Here is a 7,646-nt window from a genome sequence, read left to right as displayed (position 1 = left end):
TTGCCAGTTTGCTGGGAAGAAAGTTTGATGGTTAATTTATAGATCGACTTGACTGGCACAGGATATCCAGATATTTGGTCAAACATTATTCTGGATTTTTCTCAAAGGATGCTTTTGATTGGGGTTAATATTTATCAGTGGCCTGAGTAAAGGAAGTTGCCTTCTAAAATGTGGGTAGTCCTCACTGAAAGCCTGAATAGAACAAGGCTGACCCTCCTTCAGGTAAGAGACAATTCCCCAGCCTAATGGACTTCCAGCAAGTTTTCAGCTCTACAAACTTCAAATTCTCCAGAATTCATAATCTCTCTCTCTACTATATCTCTGTGTGTGTGTGTGTGTGTGTGTGTGTGTGTGTGTGTGTATATATATATATATATATAATTTGAATATTTCATCTGCCATTTTATGTAGATGACTGACTATGGAAAATTAAATTAAAAATTCCAAAAGTTAGCATAAAGAAAATTTAAAATATTAACATTATATGATACTTGTGATGTGTAATTAGGACAAATAAAATGAACTTTTAGGGAATGACTGAAGTTGAGGAAACAATGCCCTAGTATGTTCTCCAACCCTGGCAAAGATTTCATTTGTGCTTTTCGCAGATTTAGCAGTCAACAGTTCTTCTATAGTTCCTATCTTTTATCCTGGACATGAGTTATACTCTTTTCTGTGCCGTCCCCTTGGTCACTGAAGCTGTGTCTTGTGAGCCGTGGCTGGTGAAGGGGCCCTGTCTGATTTAGGAATAAATTTACAATGCTAGCTTTATGTTACTGTAGAATGTGGAAATATATTCTCAATGAATCAGGATGTCCCATCTCATCTGACCCAAACACTTCCTTAGACGGCTATCATGTTCTTAAAATTCTTTTGTCAGGATTTAAAACTCTTTTATTCCATAAGTATCAGGTTTGAATTCTTTGAGAGGAAAAATAAATATAAAATACCATTTAAGATATAAATAATAGAGAGGTTTGGGAGAGATAAGAGGGTCAGAGCACTAAAGTTCTGAAATCTAGGTGAAATATGAACTTAGGACTGATCTGATACATTTGCTTTCGTCAACTCTTTCCAAACATGCTTTTGATCTTTAAAAGACAGTGATTTTAAAATTCTGTTTCAATTTGCTTATTCTCTGTCTTCTCCTTCAACCCTCTAGACCCCTTATCTGGCTATATTACCCTTCACTCCCAATGTATACCTCTTAACTGTCCAACACGGTACATTGACAGGTTGTCAATGCTTTTAAAAATAACTTTTAATATTCTTTTAAATTCTTCCTGCAATCAGTAGGAAGAATTTCTCAACCAACTTGTCTTGGTCAAATAATCAGGAAGCTTTACAAGAACGTGACTTTGTAATGTGAAAGGAGGAAGAAGTGGAGAATGAGGAAGAAGTGGAGAATGAGAAAGAAGAGGAAAGACACTTGAAACAGTCACCAGAAATTATGTTCCAGAAGCTGGGACGTAGCATATTCCTCTAGCTCAGCAACATCTTCACTGACTGCTGTATACTTTTTAAATATAATGATGAATAGTTGTAAAAATGAAACTACATCACAATATATACAATCAGGAAAGCATAAAGCTGTTCAAAAAAAGAGTACCATCATTAAACTCCAAGAAATAACAACTGCTTATATTTTTGCTGTATTTAGTGTTAGAATTTTTTATTTTTCATAAACCCACACACATGCATGTATGTCTATAAAGGTTATTGATATGAAATCTTTCCTCTTTTGTAATATGGATGTTTCCAGCCATAAATTTCTCTGTTTTTATTTTGCACTATATGTATCATTAAAGTTATTGTATGCTGTTTTAATTTTTCCTAAAGTATGTTCTAATTTTATTTATTATTTCTCGTTCAACCCATTGGTTATTTAGAAATGTGTTGCCAAACTCAAAGAACTCGCAGAAACAGAGGGCAAAATGGTGGTTAGCAGGCACTGAGGGGTGGGGCAGAAGTGGAGATCCTAGGGAACGGCAACACCCCTTCAGTCATAGGATGAATAAGCTCTGGAAGTCTGAAGTACAGCACAGTGACTCCAGTTAATAACACTGTTTTGTACTTGCAACTTGCTAAAACAGTAAACCTTAAGCATTCTCGCCACACACCCACATGCTTAATGGTTATTATTGAGGTGATTAATGCATTAAGTAACCCAATGGTGGTAAACGCAAAAAAATGCACATATGTCAAATCACCACATTATACACAGTGAAGTGAAGTGAAAGGTACTCAGTTGTGTCCGACTCTTTGCAACCCCAAGGACTATGGCCCACCAGGCTCCTCTGTCCTTGGAATTCTCCAGGCAAGAATACTGGCGTGAGCTGCCATGGTCTCCATACATGGTGAAGACGTACAGTGTAATATCTTAGTTATGCCTTAATAAAACTGGGGACAGGGGAGGTGAAAGAATAATGACCAGACAACAGAATAACAAAGTTTGGGAATCTCTGTGTTCCTTTTCCTCCTTGCTCTATTAGGCTCTGATACTAGCCTCTGAGAGAACTTCCCTCATCCATTCTTCTCTATGGACCTTGTAACCATCTCAGCGGTTATTTCCTTTCAGTCGCTGTACTGACCACATCTGAAATGGGTAGTGTGGCAAGTGGGGAACGGAGAGCTAGAAAGTGGTTTCTGTTCCAGAAAAATCAGTCTGTTTAGTTTGGGGCATAGTTTATTTAGTCATCAATTTCCTCAAAAAGTTATTAAACATCTGATATATTTCATTTCTCCAATCATTCTATGTTCTAGGGACCACACTCAGTTCCCTTCCTAGAAGTAACTTTGTGGCTTCATTTATTTTGCTGCCTTTTCACCTGAACATAATAGAGCTGTTAGGTAGAAAGTTAGGCATCAACAACTAGGGGTGGCCCAGGAGGAAAGCTGATCTCTAAACCCCATCCCTGCTGCTTGCTGCTGCTAGGTCACTTCAGTGGTGTCCGACTCTGTGCGACCCCAGAGACGGCAGCCCACCAGGTCCCCCATCCCTGGGATTCTCCAGGCAAGAACGCTGGAGTGGGTTGCCATTTCCTTCTCCAATGCATGAAAGTGAAAAGTGAAAGTGAAGTCGCTCAGTTGTATCTGACTGGTAGCGACCCCATGAACTGTAGCCTGCCAGGCTCTTCCATCCATGGGATTTTCCAGGCAAGAGTACTGGAGTGGGTTGCCAAACCCCCATCCCAGATATGCCCAAAGGAGCTCACAGATATGCTACAAAATAACCACAGAGATTTACCAACTCCTGCGCATGCCCTAGGCACACAGTGGATACAAACTAACCACAGGGCCTTCCTCAAGTAACCTCAGGCAGCTAGGAGCCTATTAAGGATTTATAAATATTCTATGTGGATATATATCTGATTATAACACACTGACCAGTCCATTCTGAAGGAGATCAGCCCTGGGATTTCTTTGGAAGGAATGATGCTAAAGCTGAAACTCCAGTACTTTGGCCACCTCATGCGAAGTGTTGACTCATTGGAAAAGACTCTGATGCTGGGAGGGATTGGGGGCAAGAGGAGAAGGGGACGACAGAGGATGAGATGGCTGGATGGCATCACTGACTCGATGGACGTGAGTCTCAGTGAACTCCGGGAGTTGATGATGGACAGGGAGGCCTGGCGTGCTGGGATTCACGGGGTCGCAAATAGTCGGACACGACTGAGCCACTTTACTGAACTGAACTGACTGATAACAGGCTGAATTATGGGAAGACGTACACAACAGAGCCTGTTGTTATGTAACTTGAAACTGTCTCTAGACCTTGAGTGTATGTCCATTTACATTCCCTTTCTTGATTGGTAGCAGGTATAAAGCCCACTTTGTACAGGGCACAACCAGAAAGGAAAAGATGGGAATTACAAAAAGGGGGAAGCCAAGAGGAATAGTTATGATAACTCTTTCGGAGTGGGTCTGCTCCCATGTCTTGGGAGTGTCTGTTTAATAAAAGATCTGTTTGCATAAGCTATAACTGAGCTGTAATTTGTCTGTTTTAATTCTTTAGTCTACTATTCCACAGTTCCCTGATACACAGGTAGAAAGACTACAACTTCTTCCTCTTTTCTCTGTTATTATAGTCAACTGGAGGTGGATGTAAAATTCAAAACTGCTTCTAATCTCATCTCTTTGTCTTTGGGCTTTACAAGTGGTGAGTTTTCTAATTCAACAAGCTTTTGACTATCTAAGCTATAATTTTTTTCATTTTTTTTATTCTGGCCTGCAAATCAGACAATTATTTTCTGAACATTTGTCTATCAAAATACCCTGGTAAATTCAACAAGTAACCAACGTATGCTTAACCACCTAAGTTACCATGGACAATCATTATTTCAAATGTTTTGCCATTAAATAACATGCATCACCATGTTAGTGGGTTCCAATACCAGTTACCTTGCCAACTACCCCCTGTCTCTAAGTGAATGCCATAATTTTAAGATTTATTACAGGAGCATCCCACCTCAGAGAACGGATTTCTATGTCAGGTCAAATTATACTAGCTATAGTAGAGACAGGTTCAAAATATCAGTGTTTATTTCTCACACATGTCATAGTCTGATGAGGATTGAGCAGGAATCTGGGAATCTTTTTCCATCTGCAGCTCTATTATCTTAGAGTCATTTACCTCTAGATTTGTAAGTGAAGAATGTAGGAGACAAAGATCCTCTTGATTTTGTATATGTTTAGGTACAATATGATTTAATGAGAAAACTTTTAAAAATAATACTGTTTTTAAGAATAATACTGGTGCTTACGTGTGCCTGTTGTATGTTTGTGTGTGTGCATATGATCTGAATTAACTCTTCTGTTGCTGGACACTTACGACCAAAATGCTTAAAGAGCATATCCCTTTTCACAGCTTATTGACCCTTAAGCTAATCACTTAGAAAACAAGGTACCTAGCAGCAGTGACTTTGTAAATCTAAGTAAACATTGCGACCTCAATGTTCTTTAAAGGTGGGGTCAAAACAATCAGGAAAGTAATTTCATAGTTGAAAAAATATAAAACAACCTTGAGGGTGATAAGTTTTTCGATTAAGAGGAGCTGATTTTACACATGGAGATGAGGTGGCACCTTGTCTGGTAAGGACTGTTTTAATTTCCCATTCTCCTGTACTACCCATGTCTTCAGAACTACTTTAATTTTATGCAGAATATTTCACTAATTTGCAAAGGACATTTGTCTGTATTGTCACATTAAAATAAGGTTAAATTATAAAAGGAAAAGAACAGAATATGAAAGGGTAGTAGAGTTTAAGAAGCTTCTTGCTTTCTGGCTATGTGTGCACCACTTTGCTGCTGTAGTCGATCTGGTGGTGGTGGTGATGCTGGTGATGGTGGTGACGGGGTGCTGATGCACACAGTGCTGATCTGCTGCTTCACCAAGTGCTCTTTATGTGCTTGTTTAGGTGGCATTGTGCCAAGTAAATTACAACAGTCATGTAAGTTTTATGCCTCAGACAAGTTTGCAATGTAATTATGATTTTCCTCACATTTTAGCAAAGGGACTGAAATCCTGAGTAATTGCATAAATTGTACCTCAAATCAATCAAGAAGTGATCATTAAGAAAATAGGGTGGGATTTTAAATTATATAGAAATAATCTTTTCTATGACTCAAAATTTAGATAACTCTGTTTATGAGAGCCTAAACCTTGGCATCAAAGAAGGATAGGAACAAACCAAGATGATGATATGGTATTACTAAAAGCAGATTTTAAAAGAAAGAAAACATTTTTTAACATCACACAAAGGAACTGTAGTTTATTCAAGAGTGGAGGATAAGTAACAATTGCCCAGCTGGTAGAAACCCCTGCCCAGGTGACAGAGAGACACAGAGGACAGTGAGTGAATTCCCTGATGAAATCTGGGAGGAGAGCTGTTGCTCTTCCGTCTGAAGAACTGTGATGCTTTCTCAGCTGTCCTCCCAGAGGGAAGTGGTGTAGCAGCCTCAGGAAGGAAACCTCTGGCTGTCAGAAATCGCCACAGGCATATTGCTGGCTGAAGGATGGAGAAGCTTCTTCTGTATTCATGATAGGCTTTGAAGAGAAGATGAAGGTGGAGCTGTGGAGCTAGGTGAGACTACTGTCCTTATCCTTTTCTGATCCAGATAAAAGCTGAAGCTTTTACTTGCACTTGGGTGGGCACTTCTGCTGGCATTGTTGGGGAGGCGGCACAGGAGGGCATTTCTCTTGGCATTTTGGAGGTGGGCATGGCTCAGGGCACTTGGGTGGGCATGGCTCAGGGCACTTGGGTGGGCACACTACTGGAGGTGGCTGGCAGGGCTGCTTGCACTGCTGCTGCTGCTGAGACATCTTTTTGGAGTCTTACAATCTGAAAGAAATTACATGACAGTGTTCACAAGAAAGAACTGCTATAGAAGGACATGGCAAAAGTTGTGTAATACCATCTGATAGTATCCAGACTCTAAGAATGTGCTTTAATCTCTTTAATCTCTTTTAATGAATTTCTGGCTTCTCTCTCCCTTTTAGGAAATTATATCATCAGCCCAGAGAAAACCTTCCCTTTTCTCATATAATTTTTCCAAAGGAAATATCTTGGTTTTTAAAGAATAAAGCAATGGCTTTTGGGTTCGTTTTATGAAAATAACATCTTCAAAAAACGTCATCACAAGTTCTAAAATCCTGGGCAAGCTCACAAGCAATTCCTATCTTCATGATCTCTCATGAGGTCCCAGAAGTATGACTTGTGTACAGAGCAAAGGGCCACCAGGAAGGATACAGGGGCCTCATACTTTCTAGGATAAATGCCTCTGAAATCACAACAGAGGGACACCAAAACAATAACAATAAAGGAAAAAATACTTTCTTCTTTACCTCTTAATGTTAAAGACTTCTTAGTAATGTCTTTTTCAATACAAGAATTCAATCTTTGTACAAGAAACCTAATAAATACAGCATACGATTTTGCCCAAATTCCAAGTTCCCATCCAGTAAGTACTATTAAACCCATGATTATAACTTTGAACCCATGAAATTTGCTGTCTCCAGCATAAGTTCAACATCCAGAAGCCCACGAACAAAGCAGAACTGAAGAATCAGACTCACCAGGTTCTCCACAGTCTATCGGGATTTGAGTAGCAGGAGAATGGTGGTGGTACAGCAGAGGGCCTCTTTATTGGGGCTTGCTGCCCCTCCCAGGGGGGAGTGGAGCTGCCAAAACTTGCTGATCCAATCATTTCCCAACCAAAATGCAAATCCATTAATAACTGACTTGGTAGGGACTACAAAATCAGGAAATGTCCTGCCCCAGGATCTCCTCACTGGATTATGTTCTCATGACTCATAGTCCCTACCTTAGTGCTCAGTTACAGCGGTTTAGGGCAGTGGAAGGATTTGCAGAGTTCTCTAACTTGTAATCAAAGCCTCTCATTTTTGTTTGGGGATGAAGACCCTTTGATATCTTTCATGTTCTGTGAATTATAAAACTGCTTTCCTTGTTCCACTTGAACTGGTTGCCATTTTGCAGTTCATAGTGGGTTGCAAAGAGCCTAGCTACTTGGTGACGCCTTTCTCTTTACTTCAAGTTCTTATAATGCTTTTCCCCTTGATCCATGACCTGCTAATCTAAGTTTCCTATCTTCTAAATTGACTGAGTGCAGGTTGAAGATCATCTCAC

General features: G+C 39.8%; 1 long non-coding RNA gene across 1 annotated transcript; it reads right to left on the bottom strand.

Moving 5' to 3' along the window:
* Positions 1-5,741: 5,741 nt before the first annotated feature.
* Positions 5,742-7,125, bottom strand: LOC105001273. The gene is made up of 2 exons (XR_826848.1): positions 7,076-7,125; positions 5,742-6,341 (listed from the first exon to the last, which is right to left on the bottom strand). It is a non-coding gene; the product is annotated as an uncharacterized LOC105001273 (long non-coding RNA).
* Positions 7,126-7,646: the final 521 nt, after the last annotated feature.

Source organism: Bison bison, unplaced genomic scaffold (assembly GCF_000754665.1).
Source record: "Bison bison bison isolate TAMUID 2011002044 unplaced genomic scaffold, Bison_UMD1.0 scf7180017864381, whole genome shotgun sequence".
NCBI classification, from domain to species: Eukaryota; Metazoa; Chordata; class Mammalia; order Artiodactyla; family Bovidae; genus Bison; species Bison bison.
The sequence above is the reverse complement of the archived record's forward strand: the minus strand, read 5'-3'. Positions and strand labels throughout refer to the sequence as shown.